The sequence below is a fragment of the Prionailurus bengalensis genome, chromosome C1 (genome assembly GCF_016509475.1).
Source record: "Prionailurus bengalensis isolate Pbe53 chromosome C1, Fcat_Pben_1.1_paternal_pri, whole genome shotgun sequence".
Lineage (NCBI taxonomy): Eukaryota > Metazoa > Chordata > Mammalia > Carnivora > Felidae > Prionailurus > Prionailurus bengalensis.
The window spans coordinates 31,600,918-31,621,056 of NC_057345.1; the positions used below are offsets into that span (position 1 = coordinate 31,600,918).

At 40.2% G+C, this 20,139-nt stretch overlaps 1 protein-coding gene across 4 annotated transcripts in view; it reads left to right on the forward strand.

The window, feature by feature from the left end:
• NFYC (nuclear transcription factor Y subunit gamma) overlaps positions 1–20,139 on the forward strand; it is a 66,653-nt gene that overhangs the window by 7,227 nt on the left and 39,287 nt on the right. For 2 of the 4 annotated variants that reach the window (XM_043574565.1, XM_043574567.1), the window contains exon 1: positions 8,585–8,874. The exons of the other annotated variants lie outside the window; for them this stretch is intronic. The gene's annotated coding sequence lies outside the window, so the exon portion shown is untranslated. Of the gene's footprint in view, positions 1–8,584; positions 8,875–20,139 lie in introns of those variants that run through there. 4 annotated transcript variants of the gene reach the window in all.

Genomic DNA, 20,139 nt, shown 5'->3' on the forward strand with positions numbered 1-20,139 from the left:
CAGAATAGAGTTGCCTATAATCTTTTCATTCGGCTAAAATCTGTAAGGCAGCTTAGCGCAGCATTTCCTAAACTGTTTCATTGAACTTTAGTTCTTATACAATGTAATAAATGTCCTCTGGAGTTGAAAAAAGGATCCTTGACAAAATGATAGCTAAAGTGAAATGCATTTCTTTACTGCAGAATTAGTATTCAGGGCCTTTGTGTTTACGTGCCTTATGACCCTTCAAGAGAGAGGATACATAATGCAGTGTTTCTTGGACATATTTGGCCATGGAACCCTGTTCGTGAGAACATCTAATAAGTATTTCATGTTATGACTGGGGTGTTGTGGGGCCCAGTTGAGCAGTTCTAGTGCAGAGAGCTTATGAGTAAAAAATGAATCTTTTGTAGAGGATAGTTTGGCCAGTAGCGGAAAAGGATTTTTCTGGGAACATACAACGCAGGTCTCCAAAGTAACATGGACTCTTAGGGGTGAATATGATTTCAAAGGCCATCTAACCCCGTTGCCAGCATCCGTGACACTGGTGGCAGCTACCATTTTTTTTGTGCACTTGCTGTTTATCAGTCGGTGGTGGTGTTCTACATGCATTATTAACCACTGGTCTTCATGTTATTTATTTATTTATTTTTACCTTCTTAATATTTCCCATTCATCTACTTTTCAACATCTGCACTGCTACGTTTTCTGGTAACTAGAGTACTGCAGTGTCTTGTTTTCCCTGCTATCTGTCTAGAGCTGCCAGTCTCCCACCCGGTCCCACTTCTCCATACTGTACCCCAAATGATCTTTTAAAAGGGTAATTCTGAGAGGCGCCTGGGTGGCTCAGCTGGTTGGGTGACTGACTTCGGCTCTGGTCATGATCTCACAATTTGTGAGTTCGAGTCCCGCATCGGGCTGTGTGCTGACAGCTTAGAGCCTGGAACCTGCTTCGGATTCTGTGTCTCCCCCTCTCTCTACCCCTCCCCTGCTCTCTGTCTCTCAATAATAAATAAACTTTAAAAAGAATTAAAAAAAATAAAAGGGTAATTCTGATTGTGCCAGTCCCATGCTTAAACTCTTCAGTGGCTCACTGTTGTCCCTTAGAATAAAGTTCTAGTATCGTAGTCTTGTCCAGCCCTGTTCATGTTTCTGAGTTAACTTGTAGCCTTTTGCCCCTGGGCTACTGCCATACCAAACTATAGCCCTTTCAGGAATGTAATGCTTTATGTCAGCTCCAGGCCTTTGCACATGCAGTTTCTTTGTCTGTCTCATTAAGTTCCTATTCTTAGGATTTAAATCTCCCAAGAAGCCATTTCTGACTGGCCTGAAATTGAGTTAGGCCATGGGCTAAGGGGCTCTGCTTATGTCCTGTACTATGCATTTGTTTCTGTTGTAACTCTTAACATAGAGCACTATGATTGCCTGTTTTAATTTTCCTCTTTGTTATAATAGACTTTAGTCTCATTGAGGACAGGGACTGTATTGTTTAGGATCCCCACGTCTTAGCACAATGCCTACACCTAAGTATTTATTGAATGAGTGAAAGTTTCCTTAATCTTTACAGCCTTGCAAGATGGTTTATAGTTTAGGAAATTGGCCTCAGTGGGGTTAAATACCTAGTTTGAGGTTACTCAGCTAAAAAGAGGTGAAGAGGGATTAGAATCTAAATCTGTCTAGCTGCAAAGACTGTTTTTTCCCCCCTGCTTCTCCACATGGCTGCTCTTTTTCATCTTGTCTTTACATATTCCTGTCAAGTGTTCAAACAGCCTGTGCTAACAACCCCATCCATAGCTTCTGAAGCAGCTTGTGCCATCTTTGGACAGCTCTGAGAGAATAGAATAGTTTTCTAGAATAGTTTTCCATCCATTGGTCTTAATTTATGCTTTGGAGAATATAATTTATTTTTAAAAACAAGTAATTCAGGGGTGCCTAGGTGGCTCAGTTGGTTGAGCGTTCGACTTTGGCTCAGGTCATGATCTCACGGTTCCGTGTTTGAGGTGCGCATTGGGCTTGCTGCTGTCATCATGGAGCCTGCTTTGGACCCTCTGTTCCCTTCTCCCTCTGCCCCTCCCCCACTCACATTCTCTCTCTCTCTCTCTCTCTCTCTCTATCTCTCAACTTAAAAAAAAAAAAAAAGAGTAATTCAGGGGGCCCCTGGGTGGCTCAGTTGCTTAAGTGTCTGACTCTTGATTTTGGTTCCAGTCATGATCTCATAGTTCATGACAAGCCTCACGTTGGGCTCTGTGCTGACAGTGTGGAGACTTCTTGAGGTTCTCCGTCTTTCCCTCTCTCTCTGTCTCCCCCTCCCCACTGGCTCTCTCTCGCTTTCTCTCAAGCATTAAAAAAAAAAAAAATTCAGAATTTATAATCCACTTAAGGTCTCATTTATTAGTTTACTTCATTAATTTGTTGAGCAGTGATTTACTGGGCATCAGTGCTATATTCCTTATTCTAATGATACTATCATTGCTCAAAATGTTTCTGGGACTTTGGGGTTCTTTGGGGGTTATCTTCAGAACTTCTGTCAGATTCTTTTGAAAATGTGTGGACACACTTTTTTAAACCTCGAAGGTGGATTTGGTTTGGGAAATAACTAATAGTTGTTCAGGACCAAGTCAGGTGAAAGAAATGGGTCAGAAGCTACAATCTGGCAGCCCTTAATTTTCTTTGGTCTGCTTATAATTTAAAAAAAAAAAAAAAACTGAACCAAAATTGAAACTGGAAAGATTTAACATTCAAACAATCTGGCTTTCATGTTTGTATATATTTTTTCCTCAACCAGACAAAATGATACTATTTATGAAGTCATTGCGGTGGTTCTGGAAGGGATAATGAGGGTATAAAGGAATGGGCATAATAGATGTTCTCTGTGATGCTATTTACAATATTTTAAAATTGAAGATACTGAGGGATTAATATCTAAAGTATATAAAAAAATGTCTGCATCTCAACACCAAAAAGTAAACAGTCCAGTTAAAAAATGGGCAGAGGACCCGAAAAGACATTTTTCCAAGGAAGACATATAGATGGCCAACAAACACGTGAAAAGATGCTCAACGTTACTAATCGTCAGGAAAATGCAAACCAAAACCCAATGAGATATACCACCTTACACCTGTCAGAATGGCTAAAATCAAAAAGACAAGAAATAAGTGTTGGCAAGGATGTGGAGAAAAAGGAACCTTTGTGTGCTGTTTTTTTTCCTTCAAAAAATTAAAAATAGAAATACTGTATGGTCCAATAATTCTGCTGGATATCTACCCAAAGAAGATGAAAACACTAATTCAAAAAGATCTATGTACCCCTATGTTCATTGCATCTTTGGTATTATTTACAGTAGCCAAGATGTGGAAGCTAGGTGTCCATCAATAGACAAGTGGATAAGGAAGATGTGTGTATACACACATACACATACATGCATGCACAGTGGAATATTACATAGCCATTTAAAAGGATTAGATTGTGCCATTTGCAACAACATGGATGGACCTAGAGGGTATCATGCTCAGTGAAATAAGTCAGAGAGATGAATATTATATGATTTTTACTTATATGTAGAATCTAAAAAACAAAACTAATGAACAACAGAAAAGCAGAATCAGACCTATGAGTACAGAGAGCAAATTGATGGTTGCCAAAGTGGCGGGTGGTGGGCAAAATGGGTGAAGGGGAGTGAGAGATACAGGCTTCTAGTTATGGAATGAATAAATCAGAAGAGTGAAAAGCACAGCATAGGGAATATAGTCAATGATACTGTAATAGTGTTGTGTGGTGACAGATGGTAGCTATACTTGTGAGCATAACATAACACCTAGAGAAGTTGAATCACTATGTTACACACCTGAGACTAATGTAACATTGTGTGTCATACATCAAAAGGTAAAAAAAACCACAAAACATTGTAGACAGTGAAGTTATTAATATAAAACTGATAGAAAAATTATGGTATAGCCATTCAATGGAATATACTCCAATTGTAAATGATATAGATACAGATTTGATATGGAAAATTGTTCACATATTTAAGTGAAAATTACAAAGCAGTTTGTATAATATTATTATACAATATGTTAGATGGTATTAAAAGACTAACTCAGCCTTGTTTCTAACTGACATAAGCAAAATACAGTGTTTGATTCTGAGTGGTTGCTTTAAAGGTATTCTTAAAAAAATAGCCCATCTGCCTAACTGATAACATCAGTACAATACTGCTTTATACATCCATCTCATCAACTTAGTATATAAGTCACACAATGTATTTAATAGTCAAGTGAATATGGCTTTGTATTCATATCATAACATACGAAAAGTTCATTTTTCTCTAGAGGTTGTCTGATATTTCTTGAGGCTTCTAAGTGTACTTACTTTACTAAGTCAGTTAGGGACATCATCAATAAAATGTTCAGGGCACTGAAGAGCCCAGTTTCTTTGCTGCTATTTCTGCTTCTGATGTGATTGATACAGCATAACCTCCAAGATAGGTAATCTTGGGGGACTGAACAAGACTGTCCTTGACAAGAATTATCAGGGTGGTTAAGGCCAACTTCTGTCATAACTCTGGTCCTTCAGTCGTTCCTCAGGATCCCAGAGCAAGAGCTGTTCTGGCATCAGCTTTTTGTGTTCAGGATCTGACTTTTGTTTCTTTTATTGACTCTGAGGCTCTTGCTACAGTGGACTAGTATTCCTTCATGGCTTTTGTCAGTTGGAGCTGAATAGTAGCTGCCCCTTCAGATGGGACATACGCTCTCCAGTTTTCCTCAGTCCTCATTACTCATTACTTCATTGACACTGTGGCTAAGGTTGGGTTTGATGTATTGGGGATATATGTGGATATAAATAAAACACAGCCACTAACTTCAAGAAGCCTTCCTCTGGTAATAGAGACATGGTTAAAAGTAATTATAATGTGTGATAAATGCTATAGTCAAGTGTATATTTAGATGTTACTGAGTATCTACCACATGCTAGGTGTTAATGCTGAGTGCTTTAACCTTATATCATTTAAACCTCAATGCTCCCACGGGTTGGTGTTATTTTTTTTTTTTTTTTCCATTTTATACATGAAGAAGTGAGCTTAGGGATGGATAACAGCCAGTAAATAGGTAGCTATGATTCAGAATCAGTTTTCTGACCAAGAGCATCATTTCCCATGCTGCCTACTTTGAGAGCTTGAACCAGGTAACCAGAGGCAGTCATTTTGCCTCATAGTGATCTGGCTGTTTTTTAGGGCAAGACAATGCAGTTGTCTGTTGCAGAGGGCTGCTGATATCCAGGACCAGGGAAGAATGTGAGTTGGAATTCCAGAGATCCCATGAGGCTGTTAGTCCACAGTAACAACAGGCTAGAGAAGGGAAAGCTATAGTAAGTAAGTACAGTATAGTAAGCCGCCAGATGGAAATTCTAGGATAATTTCAGTTCTCTTCCCACTAGTAGCTTGAATTCTAGTAAGGTGGCTGTTGATGAGAAATAGGGGTTCGAGTGGTTTTCTTGCAAACCTTCCAAGAACTAATAAAAACTATGCCAAAGGTATTCACAGAGTATTAAGGGACATGTTTGGTTTAATCGGGTATATCAAACTCAGAATCAGAGGATGGGCATGTGGAACAACAACCAAATCTTGGCCTGGATGGGTGATGAAAAGCATGGGGAAGATTTTTTGTAGCAGCTGGGAGTCCTCCCACACTGCCCTTTATGGCTTAGGAGTTGCTTTCTGCAGGGTTGCAGGGTATGCTGGAGATGGAGGAGAGACAGCCCCTCCTAGTAGCTTTGGGGCATTAAGGAGAGAGACCTTTCTGCATCTTAACCCTGTATAAAACAAGGAATTTGGACTGGATGACTTCTAGCACTTTACAGTTTTTCAGTGCTTACTAGGCACAATACAATATACATGTGTTAACTCATTTAATACTTATGGTGGCTCTGGATATAGAATGGTGACATCCATGTATTACAGATGAGGAAGCTGAGGCTCAGGGTTAGTTCAGTGTCACACAGTTAATAAGCAGAGGAGTCAGAATTTGAAATAAGCTCTGTCTGATTCCCAGGTGCTTAGTTGTTTTTTCCCTAGTGATAAGTAATTAATAGTCAGCGATGTGAATGTTCTCCCTCTTCCTCTGCTTCCCACCTCATATAAGCTTCTTTGCTTCCTTCCAGCCGACTTGACCTCCAGTGTTGAGGGGTTGGAAGACTCTAGTGTGGATGAGACACAACTGGCTTTTTGGCCCTCTGCCTTCTCTTCTCAGGCTGGTAGCTATTCAGAATCTGGGATCGAAACTTCTGAGAAAAGAACTATAATACCTGCAGTTCTGTAGCTTCAGCAGTCATCCTACAACACACCCTGTTGGCATAACTAAACTCTTATTTAGATGCCATAGTAAAATCGCCACACAATCCCGTAACAGTTTATTTTGTGTTAATGATTTAATCACTAGTTGTTCCAAGTCCTGATAAATTATAAATGTGATTTGCTACTGGTTAAATGCCCCTAATACTTCAGTAGTAAAATGTATATCAACTTATAGGGTGCTACTTTGTCATATACTCAGCTAGGTCTCTAACCATCAGGTGAAGTTCAACATCAGTCAGATTTCTAATTTTTAGATTAATGAAGGTGGGTTTAACGGTTTATGCTACCTCTACATATGTGTGACTCCTAGGAATTTCCTTGGATGTGCCCTGGGGTGTTCCATGTCTTGGTGTCAGCCTTGTGGTACAATAGAAAGAATACCGCCCTAGGTTGGGACCTGAGTTTGCATTCTAGATGTATGGCTAGGGGCCAGTTGTTAAACTTTGTGAACCTCACTCTTTTTCACATATAAAAGAGGATAGTGAGGATTAGAAGGGGGAAAGTCTGTAAAATATCTAGTATAGAACCTGGCACTAATTGGTGTTCAGAAATTAATTCATTGCAGTTTGAGAAATGAGTAGAATGTGTGTAGAGAAGTTAATATGGATGGCAAAGTGATTAGGCGGACTACCTTGCTTTTTTTTTTTAATTTTTTAAAAATGTTTGTTTATTTTTGGAAGAGAGAGAAAGAGTGTGAGGAGGGGAGGGGCAGAGAGAGAGGAAGACACAGAATCTGAAGCAGGCTCCAGGCTCTGAGTTGTTAGCACAGAGCCTTATGTGGAGCTCGAACCCATTAACCGTGAGATCATGACCTGAGCTGAAGTTGGAGGTTTAACTAACTGACCCACCTAGGGACCCCGACCACCTTGCTATTTCAGGACTCTGCCACATCTCTGCATATGCCCATGATGACTTTTCATGTAAGGTCAGCTGAGGTATTTCTAGAGAAGGATTCATCCTGAGCAAACAGTCGTGTTTGTTTCATCCTGGGATGCTTAGTTTTCATGGGAGGAAGCAGTTCTAAGGAGATTGTTCAGAACTTTCAGTAATAGTGCAGTGTTTCTATTTGACCCATTTTGTAAAAAGAAAAGAAGACATGTTAACTGATTTTCACCTTTTTTTAGGAGGTTCCTCTTAAAACCTCAACAGTTGGGCACAAAATCCATAAGCAAATCTTTGACCACTGGTAAACCTCAGCACCCCAGAATGTTTTCCATAACTGCAGTACTTACAGTATCTTTCCTGGGCTCATTCCTGCTACTTATTCTTGAAAATGTGGTAAAAAGTTTATCTTCCATGATATCAGAACTCTGTAAGATTAAAAGCTGATAAACATTTTATGACCATCCTAAATAAATTAATCCAAACTATAATATACTTTAAACAGTGTAATCACTGGTGTTCTATCTCTGCCAGTGTTCCCCACCCTTTATTATTATATTTCCCTCTTGGGTTCCTGGTAGACTTTTTGGCAGTGCCACTGTCCCTGTCACTACCTTCTGACATTACTGCAGAATTTTCCTGTTTAGGTTAGTTTGTGTTTCAAAGTAAGGTGATTTTTCCTAGCACTAATATGTGCTTTTAAAATTACCAGGGACAAGATGACAGATTCCTTTTTAGAAATCCTACAAACTGTTGTAAGGCCATTGGTATCACTCTTTGTAACAGCTGTTAAAGAGGTTACATTTTCTCTGGAGCTATTTGATGAGCCCACCCTGGTTTCTTTTTCTTCTTCTGTTAATGCTCAACAGAAAACTGTAGATAGTTAAGCCACAACTTTCAGATCTTGTGCACATTGCTTCTCTGGTTTACTGCCATAGGATACTGTAGCAATATCTTACAGACATCTTTGATGGCCAATCAGAAGCAGTTAAATTACCTTAAATTTTTTAAATGGAACTCTGACAGCCAATAAGAAATCCTTTGGGTGGGAACTGTAACAACCCTTTCGTGTGATTTTAAAGAACAATTGTAAATTTGCAGTTTCCTGTGTTTTGGAAGCACAAGAGGCCCTAGTGCATCTGCTGTGTGCATTTGCCAGGCATTTCCAAGCCTTAAGTTCCCTGTAGTTTGAAGTCTGGATCTGACCCCTGTTCTGCTTCTCAAGGTAACTTTAAAACAGGAAGTGTACAAAGGAGGTAACTGATGACGTGAACAGCCAATCATGGCTTTGTGTTCTTAGCTGATAAAGCAGCTCAGCCAATGGGACCACTCTGGAGGCAAGGTTTGGTGTCAAATAGCATGCTAGATTGAATGCCTTTGACTGTTAAAGTGGAAGGAGGCTGCAGGGCTTCATTGGAGCCTCGGAGTTTTTCACTGAGGCAGGGGTCAGCTGAAAGACAAAGAAAAATGGCGAATAGTTTGCTGGGGGGTGGGGGGACAGCTGTTCGGGTTTTCACTGGAGTGGACATTCCAGACTCAGGTTTCTGCATCTCCTGCTGCCTTTTGTTTCCTCCGTCCTTTTGGGGGGGAGGGCTAGGAGTGACTTAAATTCTCCCTGTCCGAGGAGATATAAATAACTACATGTAAAATTAATGCAGTTCCCGGTAAGTTTAATTCTTTGTTTTGTGTTAAAATGGTAGAAACTGTTTAGCTTCAGAGAGTGTAGACAAGTTGCACTGTTTCAGAAAATGGCCACTTTACATTCCATGCATACCTTTTGGTGCACCTAGAATACCTTGCTCTGTTTAGATTTTGCATGCCCTTCACCTAGGATTTCTTTTCCTAGTTGAGTATTGACAAGATCAGGTACATGAAGAAAGGCTAATCATTTTTCAGGGGCACACAGAAACAAGGCACTTTCTCTTCGCATTGGGTAAACTTAACTGTTTTCCAAATAATTTTCCTTTGTTCAAGTGCACTGAAGCTTTCCTACAGAATAAGCTGAGTTGTTGTAAGACTTTTTCTGTTTCCATGCACTTTGTTGACATCTGTGTTTTCAGAGGTGGAAGCAACACTATTGCTGTGCTAAATTTGTGTGAAAATACGGTTTGCACGAATGCAGCTTCTAATGGTGAAGGCCCACATGGCAGTGTGAAATTCTCCCGGTAACTTTCTTGATTTACCTGTCTGCTTCTATTCTGATACGTACCAACTAATTAAATAACAGTCTTTGTTTTGAAATGCACGTTTGAGCTTAGAATGCTGGTGAGGAACATACTTTTCCACTATATTGGCAGTGACAAGAGCAAATCTTTTTCTGTCAATTTCACACATTTTTGTCAGGCATTGATTTGGTTCTTTAAAGTGATGTGAGCAAAGTGCTTTTCATTTTCTGTATGAAATATTTCGAATCCTAATTTACCTGCAGTTTGTGAATTGGAAAGTTAAGAGTACAGGCAACCCTATCTTTTGCCCTTGATATATTTTTCCCCTCTTTTAGGGATAGGAAGCTAATGCTGGTTGCTAATCAGTAACCAGCCAGTTTTTGTGAATAGTGCACTCTTCTGTCCCGTGTACTAACATCTATAATACACTTGATTTTAAAAAGCAGTTCTTTGTTTTCTTCTTATTTGCAAATATGGAATGAAGGTCATTGGAACATTTCTGCAGCAGACTCAGTGTGGAGCAGTGAGCCAGCAGTACTCAGTCTCTGGGTAGGGAAAAGGAACAGGCCCTAGTAGAGAAGTTTGGAGGGTGTTGATTTGCCTTCCCCTGGCTTCCCCTCCTGTAAGGGATTTACCTGAGAGGATCGATAGGGGTTTAGATTCGGGGCTCTTTGAATTGGAGTGGTGTTGCAGTGAAAGTTGCTAGATGCAGGCCTCTGTCGTTGCTCGCAAAAGTGACCTTGAAAAACTGCCGAGGAGTTGAAAGATTGAAGGACAAAGTTTGTTTATACAGATTTAGACTGAAAAGCTCTATTTAAGATGAAAAGAGACTGTACTTCTGATGTTCAAGTCGAGTGGTTAGTAGGAATATGTTATAGATTCAGATTAGGAGTTTTCAAGCAATAAGACAATGGGGCTGCATTCATTCTCTCTCCCACTTTTCTCCGTTCCTTCCCCCAGCAAAAAAATTCTAAATCCTTTTGGTATGATAGTTGAGTGAACTGCCTAACAGATTCAGAATTCCTTGCACGCTACCTTGTCTTCTGTGTAATCTAGAGGGTTCTTTAGTGAAGAATGGCATTTCAGGAGTTCAAAGCAGTTATGTTTGTAAAACTTCTTTGGGGGAATTGGAATGCTTATGGTAAGAAGACTCATTCTGGGAAGTTAAATCATAAGAGAAAGGAGTATGTGTTAAGGATTACATTTTAACAGGTAATTAATTTCCATTTATTTTTTATAAGTCATTGATTTATATGTTACCAGTTGCTCCAGGTTTTATGTATGATTTAAAAAACTCGTAGATCCTGAATGACTCTTAGCCTGGGAGAGGGCCTGGAGCAGGCAAGGCAGAATAAGTGGGGCACAGTACGAGGCCTTGATAAAAACTCTTTCTCTTGAGAACTTTGTGGATTTAGCTTCTTGGAAAGATATGTGGCTATTGCCTCTAGCTTGGGTTCTTAACCTTTCAGAATCATGGACTCTTGAGAATCTGACCCACTACCTGGAAAAATGCATATAGGCATGCCTATGCAGAACTCCTGGTGACTGAGAAAACTTCCAGTATATGCCGAATGGTTTTTTATGTGATCTCCTCATTTAATACTTTAGCCAGATAAATGTTTCCCAGAAAAAGGAAGGAAACTCTACTTCCATAAGGAGCAAAGGCCTTCTAGAGCTAACTATAACTTAGACTAAGGGTTGGTGTGTAGGGATGGGTGAGGCTTAGATGGGGTCTTAGATTTGGGCATTTGTTTACTCTGATTACAGTGTATGAAGTAGTATAGTGTAGTAGCAAAAGCAGGCTATTTAAAGTCAGGAGACCTGTGTTCAGGTTCCACTCAGCTATCACCAGCTTTGTGAGCTTGGGCAAGTCAGCCATTTAGTGTCAGCTTCCTCACATGTAAAAATGGGGCCTAAAAATAGCACCTTCCTATTTAGTGGTGAGGCTCAAATGAGCTCATGTATGTCAAAGTGCTTTTGCAAATTGTGAATTGCTACATTAATATAAGTTGTTACTAATCCAGACTGTTGGGGGAGGGGTGTTAAATACTTAGGAAGATAGATGGGCATCAGAGAAAAGAATGCCAGTATTTTAATATTTTTACAAAGGAGTTTGCTTAAATTGGACACATGTCTTTGTAAGCCAGTTCCATGTGCCTTCACGTGCACATTCCCGTTTGTGCTGACATGATCCTATGTAATTCATATGTTGAGACCATCAAACCTTCCCTTACCAGGATTCCTTTGAAAGAATTTTAACCCCTTTTTCAAAAATTAAGAGTCTCTCAGAGTAAGATGAAATGGGAATGCTGATTTTTAAAAAACCCTTAACTAGATTTAGGAACCTCTCAGAGTAGAAACTGGGAACCTGTTCTGATTTGTGTTATAATGCAGGTGAGTTCTAATAGTTAGTTGCAGATGTTTACTAAGCAGAGGTTACATTTTTAGTTTGTGCACCAAATATTTATAAAGTAAACTGGAGCCATTTTTTGTTGTTGTTTGCTTTGTGGTCATATGATTTTTTTGGTCAGTTTTCAAGCTTGGGAGGTAGTTATAGCTTGCAAAGTGGTAGCAAACCAGTCAATGTTGGGATAAAAACTGAAAAAAATAAAATAGTTGGTCTCTCATCAAAATATAAGCACTAGCAGGAATTTCACATAGCTGATACATACTGTGACAGAGATAAATTTCCAAGATAAATGGTGGAAACCCAGGGGGGGTTCTTTATCACCCATTTTACATGCCTGGTGTCCTCTATTTTTAGGACTCTTTTTCTTCCCCTGGGGTGGGGTGGATATTTTGTGATCTATTTGATTTCCTGTCCTATTAAGTCACTTCCTCTCAGGCGTGGTCAGTCAGCATTGATGTCTGCCTCCTTTCTGTGCATTGAAAGAATCATTCACACAGAATAAGGTTTGCCAAAATTGGCATTGGCCTCTCCAAATAAAAGTCCGCTTCCAGGGATGTGTACATTTGAAAACAACAGTCATGGTCACTGTGGGCTTTCTGTTCCTAAAACAAAATGAGATCTCCTTTTAGAGAAGCTATATACTTTTCGTGGAGGCATCAGTAACCCCAAAAGCATTCTTAAAGCCAATCATTTATACGTGGTCTTCTTCATGAGTGGATTTAATTTTTGCCTATTTCTATCCCCAATAACATATGCATACAGAGTTTTTATACTCTTAAGCTGATGGAAATCATTTCAGGATCTAGTCTACTTCCTTTCTTGTAAAGTGGGGAAGTTGATGCCCAGAGAGGTTAAGTGCCCTTGTCTGTCAGCCTTTTTTTTTTTTAATTTTTAATTTTAATGTTTATTTTTGACAGAGAGAGAGAGCAAGCAGGAGAGGGACAGAGAGAGGGCGACAGAATCTGAAGCAGGCTCCGCAGAGTCTGATGCAGGGCTCCAATTCATGAAAAAAACGTGAGATCACAACCTGAGCCGAAGTCAGACCCTTAGCCAACTGAGCCACGCAGGTGCCCCAGTCTTGTCAGCTTTTTAATGACTGGCCTACGCAGATTCAGAGATTCAGCTCCCACTTAGTTCATTCCAGGTTTCTTTACTTTTTATTTTTCATATTTCTCTTCCTTTTGGCATATCCATACAGGTTTGCTGTTTGAACACAGAAGGAACAGGGAAAATGGGCTAGGTAAGAGGTTCAGAAGTCTCCATGTGGAGTCTGTTGGTTAGAAAGTCTGCTGTGGCAGCAGACTTATAGTCCCTTTTGGGATATGAAGATTTCTTGCCTCAGCCAGTTGCTTATTCAGAAAGTAGAGAATCAGCTAGGAAGCTAATGGTGTCCACCTGGCTGAGGTGTCCCAGAGAGCTGGTTACTTTCATATATTACAAGGAAGTAAACTAAGGTGTACAAACACAGCACCTGCATGCCAGTTAGTTGGGTTTTTGTTTTGTTTAGTTTTGTTTTTTTGGTGGTGGTGGTGGTGGTGGTGGTGGTGGTGGTGAATACATCTTACAGACAAGCTAACTCCCAAACAAGTTTGGGCCTGGTTGTTCAAGTGAGTCAACTGGTATTTATAACTAAGGTCTCAGGATCGTTTTATTTTATTGTTTATTTATTAACATTTATTTATTTATTTTGAGAGAGAGAGAGCATGAGCAGGGGAGGGGCAGAGAGAGAGGGAGAGAGTGAGAATCCCAAGCAGGCTCCATGCTGTCAGTGCAGAGCCCAATGTGGGCCTTGAACTCATGAACTGTGAGATTGTGATGAGTTGAAATCAGGAGTCCCACGCTTAACTGGCTGAGCAACCCGTGTGCCCCTCAGGATCATTTTAAGCATTCGACAAGACTGAAATAGAAATCGATATCTGTATACTCCCCAAATAATATTTTAACTATGTTGACTTTAATCTTTACCACCAACAGTTGTATTGTGTGTCTGCACGTGTGTGTTTGGGTAGTTGTGGATTTGGTTTTGTTCTTATTTTGCATTCTCTGATAGACTATAATCTACTTGAAACTTTCATTTTATTTACTTATTTTTAAATGTTTCTATTTTTGAGAGAGAGTGCAAGCAGGAGAAGGGCAGAGAGAGACAGACAGACAGACACATAATCTGAAGCAGCGCCAGGCTCTAAGCTGTCAACACAGAGCCCGATGTGGGGCTCGAACTCGTGAACTGCAAGATGATGACCTGAGCCACCAGGTGCCCCCTGAACCTTTAACATTTTTTCTTTGTAGTTGCATTTCTTTTCACCACCTTCATATATTTGAATTAAAGTTACAATTCATTGAAAGAATGAGAGCCTGAATGATGTGCATCTTATGTAATGTTTAAGTGCTGAGGCATACCGTGTCTGAAAATTAGAATAGACACAGCTGGATAGTATCTTCCTCATGTCTGAATTTCCCAGAAGCTTAGTTTTCTTTTTAATCTCTTCTCTCTGCTGCCTCACTGTTGGGCCCAGATCTTTAGAACTTGGTCAGATTCTGTTTGTATTGTCATTCTTCTCTTCCTGTCTCTCCCCTTGGTGTCCCAAAGCCAGACCCCACTGTTCAGTAAGTGACCAAAAGTTTTCCTTTGTTGATTGTTCACTATGAATTGAGTTACAGTGCTGCACTCTGTAGTGAAAAAGGGCACTTGAAGGGTAAGAAATAAAGGTAAATTCCAGTGTAAATGCAAAACTAAAGAAAAAAAATCTAGTAAATGTTTAACCTTAAAGTGGCATAACATAGTTTATGACCTTGTATTCTTTAGTTCAAAGGAAGAAAGGAGACAAACCACAGCAAACAGCAGTGCCGATTCGCTTGGTTACCTTTTTTCTTGGAAGTATTATTATTTGGTCTGTCTTCATCATTTTCATTTACATAGAAAACTAAAGCAAGACCTGCTTGACTGGAAATACCCCAGATAGAATGAATTTTTCCTTTATCTCCTTAACCTGTATAGTTCTTACCTACGAGGAAGTCCCAAAGGTGTACGCTGTATACTTTCTTTCACTGATTCAGCATGCACGCATGTCTTACATGTGGAGACTTAAAAACGTGCACAAATAACATTTTACTCCAGGACCTAACATTTCTGGTAGGAGAAACAGAGGATGTATATCAAGTACATGAAACTGATATGGAAAGTACAAGCAAAGGACACAATTCAGAGGAGGGGAGACCTCTACTTCTGACCTAGGAATGAAGGAAGGCAGTTTAACTGAGCGTTGGACTCAGGGAGGTAAGAACAAGGGCATTCCAAGCATGGGGAAAGGAGGAGAAAGGTCATGACTGAAAAAGTGCAGCATGTGCCGAAGAGAGCAGTGAATGGTCCAGTCTGCTTAGACCATATAAGGAGATGAGTTAGGGACAGGAGGGAGTGGAAAAAGAAGTCTGGAGAAGTAAGTTGGGGTCTGCTGTTGGAGGGCCTTGACTGTCAAGAAATTTGAACCATCTCTGCTTGAATTGGTGAACCGTTGAAGATCTGGGGTAATAGATTGATGTGGCAGTCTCAGGTGTGTGCTTTTATAAGATTTATGAAGAGATTTATTATGTATTTATTATGTAGACATGAGTAGAATTTGAGTAGAAGGCACCAGAAACAGTGAACAATGCAGTGAGTTTGCATACTGGGTTCACAACCCTTACAGGATTGTTATGGGGGTGAAAAGGGAGAGCAATGCTAGTACCTGACACACAGCACTAAACCAGTATTAGGTATTATGATCATCATATTTGTTATTATATGGAGATGATGAGGGCCTGAATAGAGATAGTGGCCATATGAAGAAAGGTCAGGAGATGGACACTGTTGGACACTGTTACTCCAGAACCTGGAATTGATTAGAATTGAACAACAGAGTCTAGGACAACTCTGAGGTTTCAAGCCTAGGTGACTGGAAGACTGAAAAGTTAGAAGGAGCAGGTTTGGGGAAAGAGGAAGAATTTGGACACGTGGAGTTTGAGTTTGAATTCTGGGTGGCTTTCCAGTTGGAGAGGTCCAACATGCAGGACTGGAGGAATAGCAGAACTGGTAATGCATACTTGGAATTTAGGCTGTAGAGATTATGGCTGAACCTGGGGAAAAGATGAGAGAGAATCAAGGGAGAAAATAGACAGAAGGACCGGAAGAATAAAGTTTCATGTCAAAATTGGAAACAAAAGGTTGTACCCTCAAGCTGAGAAATGTAGAAGTGAACATAGTGGAGTTGTCTAGGTCAGTGTTCTGTAAGCATTTTTGAATTTTTTTTTTTCAACGTTTGTTTTTTTTTTTGTTTTGTTTTGTTTTATTTTTGGGACAGAGAGAGACAGAGCATGAACGGGGGAGGGGCAGAGAGAGAGGGAGACACAGAATCGGAAACAGGCTCCAGGCTCCGAGCCATCAGCCCAGAGCCTGATGCGGGGCTCGAACTCCCGGACCGCGAGATCGTGACCTGGCTGAAGTCGGATGCTTAACCGACTGCGCCACCCAGGCGCCCCTCTGTAAGCATTTTTGATTGTGCACCCCTATCATCTGAGTGTGCAACTCTCATATATGCATTAGTATTCTTTAAAATTGCTTATTCCTTTTTTAAAATGTTGGTTTAGTTAAAACCAGAGAATATCTATAGCTTCCCTATTCCAGGCCTACATAACGAAGTAAGGTGTCATTGTTAGCCCACATTTTTCTCAGAATACTTAGAGCACCATGCGTGATACATGATCTTGTGACAAGTTAAACGGAATGAGGGCGTCAGTATCAGCCCATAGCTTAAGTATTCAGAAAGCTAATATTAACATTTTCAGTGTGTGCTTTGATATGTAGAAGACTAAAAATCCTGCTTTAAAATCGGGTGGCCTTCATTTCTTCTGAATATGTACAAATATTTCCTTGAAATGTTTTCCACTAGTTCCTTGAGATTAGTTATATATATGTTTCTGTATATGTGTGTAGGTATGTATAGCCATAAGCTTTCTCTGTCCAGTGCAAAAACTAAGTCATTCGAGGGCCTGGGTGGCTCAGTCAGTTAAGCATCTGACCCTTGGTTTCGGCTCAGGTCATGATCTCACGGTTGGTGCATTCGAGCCCCACATCGGGCTGACAGCGTGGAGCCTGCTTGAGATTCTCTCTCCCCATCTCTCTCTGTTCCTCCCCTCCTCGTACGTTCTCTCCAATTCTCTCTCAAAATAAGTAAATAAACTTAAAAACAACAACAACAACAAAAACTAGGTTGTTGGTTTGTTTCCCAAGTTGCATGGGGCTTGATCTTCACTGGTGTTAAGTTTATAATAAAGTCTCAAATGGCAGCCTCTGCATGAAGCATAAATACACATGTAGGAATTCGGTAGCATTTGCTTAGCAAGTAACTTATAGCCACATGATCATGATAACACTAATGAGCAGCATAGAATATAAATTACCAGCAATAGGATAGCCTCGTCTGTAGGATTTAGCAGAACTTTTATTTTATATATTTTATTTTTATTTTTTTGCAGAACTTTTAATATAAGGCACCTATATTTAGTTTCTAGGTTAGGTATGTTGTAATTACCCTCAATTTAAAATAAAAGTAATAAACTTTTCACTAGAGAAAAAGTGGTAAAGTGGTAAATTTCCAGCCATAATCCATGATTATGTCTCTCCTGGTAGTTAAATGGCCAAATACCCATGAAGCTAGCCTTGAAGGTAGTTAAGCAGCGTAATAGTATGTAATGTTTATATGAAATAGTACGTTACAGTTAATGGAATGATTTGATATTCATTCTGTCACTTGGTATTTACCTAAGGTAGGTAAAACAGAAATATTAATCCCATTTTGTGGGTGAGGAAGTAAGAGGCAGAGCCTAGTGGCATGAGCCCTGTGTTCTTTGCACCTTGTTACTTTGTATGAAAAACAAGCTATAGCTGTGTCCATCTTCCAGGACTAATTCTTCCTTCCACCTCTTCTTGTGTGTGCTGCTCTTCCCCAGAAAGGAGACACATAAAAATTTTTTTTTCTCCAGAGATCACACATAATCTTACATGAAATGACTAAACAGTTGATCATAAAAGGAGCAAATATATAGTCAAACTGTATTATTATTTTTTTAAAATTTAATGTTGATTTATTTTTGAGAGAGAGACACAGAGCACGAACGGGGGAGGGGCTGAGAGAGTGGGAGACACAGAATCTGAAACAGGCCCCAGGCTCTGAGCTGTCAGCACAGCCCCAATGTGGGGCTCAAACCCACAAGCTGTGAGATCATGACCTGAGCTGAAGTCTGACGCTTAACCGAATGAGCCACCCAGGTGCCCACTGAGTTTTTTTTTTTTTTAAGTTTATTTATTTTGAGAGAGACAGAGACAGTATGAGTGGAGGAGGGGCAGAAAGGGAGAGAGAAAGAATCCCAAGCAGGTTCCACACTGCCGGCGCGGAGCGTGACCTGGGGCTCCATCTCACAAAACTGAGAGAGATCATGACCTGAGTCAGACGCTTAACTGACTGAGCTACCTGGGCGCCCCTATTTTTTAAGTTTTCTCAAACATAGCCACTTTTCTTTTCAGAACACGGCATAGTGCAAATAGGTAGGTACTAAATGAGTACCACCAGTGTGGTGGGAAATTTGTCTTTCCTGAATCCTAAATTCACTAAGGTCAGTAAGTAGTTGAAGGACTTTTTCCGAATGGATAGGAGGTTAGAGTTGTGTTATGTGTTCTATGCTGTTCCTTAGTTGTGCAAATGCACACATTATGGTGTGTATTGGGCACCCCCTAGATTTGTGTTCTTATCTGGAACCATAGATTGGTATTTTTAGATGCCTTATGGTGTTTTTAGATAATCAGTTGCTTTATATTTCCTAGCTGTGATTTCTAATCCTTGCTTTACCCCTAGTGAGGTAGTTAGGACAAAGGAATTCTGATTTCTTGGAGTGATGGCTGCACAAGTAAAATAACATTGTCATCATGTTCACAATGTGGCAATAGCTATAATTTTGCGACACTGAATAATACTGAGTCAGGTGATTCCTCCTGTTAATGTGCACGTCTGGAAACACCTCCAGCCAGAGGGCCAGGCTAAGGCTATGTCTGAACCAAAGGGAAGCAGTAAAGGGACTTCCCATCACCAGGCCCCCAGAGAGTTAACTTGATCTACCAAACCTTTTCATCCTCACTCTTGGTTAATGACCAGGTGACCTCAACTTCCCAGTCCTTGTGGGCAACTGCAGCTTTAACCAGTTTGAAAACAAAGCTCTCCGCTTTGAAATGTATAAGAATCTGGCATCTTGGTCTTTTGGAGTACTTCTTCCAGGAGAATGATGGACTTATTTATGTTCCAGGCTTCGAAGACCCATACATTCTTAAGTTTTTGGTCCTCTGTTGAGTTATTAATTCTACGAAGGGAGGAGGACATGTGGTGTAAGAGCACAGAACTGAGTGTCAGGACACGTGGATTTTCATTTGAGCTCTGGCATGTGCTTGCCCTGTGCCTTCTGACAAGTCCCTCAGTCTGTCTGAAGTGTTTTTGTCAGATGGGAATATTAATTAGTACCTGTGCCGTGTTTATAGCGAAAAACAAATGAGATGACAGAAAGAGAGTTACTGTACAAAGTGCACATACAGCATGTACAGATGGAAAGGACTAGCATTACCATCTCAGTTGCTTTCCACTCTTTGAAGTCGTCTTTACATTCTCAGTTCCTGACAGCTACATACCTGGAGGTAGGAGGGTCAGTGCTTGTTGGGCCTGGAGGATTTGTTTCTTCTGCTTTTTTCATTGCCTGCCTTCCTTTCAACATTTAAGTCAATGATAAAAGACACTTAGCAGAGGGCAGAATTTAGTGTGTCTGTGAATCAGCAGAATCCATACAGCCAAATCAATACAACCAAGCTCGCATTGACATTCTTACAATACCCTGCAGGTTTTTAATTGAGAATTCTTTGCTCACTGCCCTACCCCCGGTTTTAGATGGATTAACTCATCAGCACAATCTCCCGTTTTCCAGTGGAGTCCATGATTAGAGAATTATCTGCATTCGTGGTATGTTTTCTGAAGAAGACAGGTTTCTCTCCATACCTACTTTTTTTTTTTTTTTTTTTTTTTTTTACTTTTCTGTTGGATTACTGCACAAAGGTTATTGCACAGCAGAGTACAGGCACTTAAGAAGGGGTTTCCCCATGTGAACATTTCAGAGAAAAGGACCCAGAGTGAGGCCAAAGATACTTGGAGTCTTAAAATAGTTCTTGAGGAGCTTGTATTTGTCCAGTAGATTTGTGTTGAATTCCTACTATGAGCAAGGCATGTTTCCCTTGAGGATGTGCCAGAAACAAAGACAATTACATAAGAACTGGGGAGAAGATA